Source organism: Sinocyclocheilus grahami, unplaced genomic scaffold, assembly GCF_001515645.1.
Source record: "Sinocyclocheilus grahami isolate Dianchi unplaced genomic scaffold, SAMN03320097.WGS_v1.1 scaffold460.1, whole genome shotgun sequence".
NCBI lineage: Eukaryota > Metazoa > Chordata > Actinopteri > Cypriniformes > Cyprinidae > Sinocyclocheilus > Sinocyclocheilus grahami.
Window position 1 is genome coordinate 656,401 of NW_015505639.1, and position 2,014 is coordinate 658,414.

General features: G+C 32.7%; 1 long non-coding RNA gene across 1 annotated transcript in view; it reads right to left on the minus strand.

Annotated features, from left to right (window-relative positions):
* Positions 1-879, minus strand: part of LOC107552886 (uncharacterized) — a 20,599-nt gene extending 19,720 nt beyond the window's left edge. Inside the window, exon 1 of the long non-coding RNA XR_001604907.1 lies at positions 832-879. This is a non-coding gene — a long non-coding RNA (uncharacterized lncRNA). The remainder of the gene's footprint in view (positions 1-831) is intronic.
* Between the last annotated feature and the right edge of the window lie 1,135 nt (positions 880-2,014).

Here is a 2,014-nt window from a genome sequence, read left to right on the forward strand (position 1 = left end):
AAAAAAAAAATATATATATACAGTATATATATATATATATATATAGTATTATATATATATATATATATATATATAATATTTTTATTTAGCAAGGACACATTCAATTGATGAAAACTGACAGTAAATAAATTTATAGCGTTACAAAAGATTTCTATTTCAAATAAATGTATCAGTTATTTTGAGCTTTCTATTCATCAAATATCAAATGTATGACAGTTTCTGCAAAACTATTGGGCAGCTAACTGTTTTCATTGATAATAATCAGAAATGTTTCTTGAGCAGCAAATCAGCATATTAGAATGATTTCTGAAGATCATGTGACACTGAAGACTGGAGTAATGATGCTGAAAATTCAGCTTTGATCACAGAAATAAATTATATTTTAACAGATATTCAAATAGAAAAAAGCTATTTTAAATTACAAAAACATGTAATAATTGTTTATTGTATTTTTGACCAAATTAATGCAGCCTTTTCAAAAACATTTTTAAATCTTACCGACCCTAAATAGTAGTGCATATTTATATATAAATATATATATAAAATGCAGAATAAAAAGTAATAAATGTGTTAAAAATAAAAAGGAGTCATGAATTTACCATGAAAAAAATCTAGAATGCGTTCATGGAATATTTCTCGCAAGCCACAACAAAACAAATATATTAAGAGCAAAATGCTGAAGTGTCTTGATTTACTGCAAGACTGTATGCTGTAAGTGACACAATGAGATGCTGTTTACTGCAGATATACAATACATATTGGAGATAAAATAATCCTGCTGTCATAAGTACATTCTTCATTCTCTAAGATGCCAAAAATAGAAGCACTGACCCTCTCCCAGTCAGATTCCTATCATTCGTTTTCTCGTTTCTTTCTCTCTCTCTCTCTCTCTCTCTCTCCTTTCAGCGTGATCATCACCTCCTTCCTCGTCATTCTGACCCTTGACACTGATGATGAGATCGGCCGCTGCTGCCACAAATGACAAGAAAACAAACACAGACCTGACAGATGCTAACACTGCAAAAATGATTTACTTATTTAGCATTTTCATCATGTTTTCCAGTACAAATTGCGAAACTAAATCAAGATACATTTACTGGAGAAGCAAAATTACATATAATAGTAAAGAAATAGTTCAGCCAAAAATGAACATTTGCTCAAAATGTCCTCACCCTCCAGCCATCCGAGATGTAGTTGAGTTTGTTTCTTCATCAGATTTGGAGAAATGTAGCATTGCATCAGTGTCTCAGCAATGGATCCTCTGCAGTGAATGGGTGCCGTCAGAATGAGAGTCCAAACAGCTGATAAAACATCACAATAATCCACAAGTAATCCACAGCACTCCTGTACAAGCTGAAACAAATCCAGCATTAAGATGTTTTTAACTTTAAACCATTGCTTTCTGCTAAAATATGAGTCCATAATCCATAATAACGCTTCCTCCAGTAAAAAAGTGGTCCGGTCTGAATCAGGAGAGAAATCTGCACAGATCAAGCTCTGTTTACAAGCCAAAACAACTCTAAATAAATATGTGGCTGGATTTTGATGTGAGAGGCTTTTTGACTGGATGAAGCGTTATTATGGATTATTATGGATTATAGATTCATATTTTAGCTGAAAGCAATGGTTTGACTTTGAAGTGAAAAACGTCTTGATGAACTTGTTTCAGCTTTTGGCTTCTCAAGATGTTAACTGATGGACTGGAGTGGTGTGGATTATTGTGATGTTTTATCAGCTGTTTGGACTCTCATTCTGACGGCACCCATTCACTGCAGAGCATCTATTGCTGAGACACGGATGGAATGCTACATTTCTCCAAATCTGATGAAGAAACAAACTCATCTACATCTTGGATGACCTGAGAGGAAGGACATTTTTCAGAATTTTTGTTTGTAGTCTTATTTTCTGAAAAACATGCACCAAAATAAAGTGAGTTTATACTTAAAACAAGAACAAATATCTGCCAATGGGGTATGAAAAATCTACTTTTTTGAATAAAGTTTATTTTTCTGAT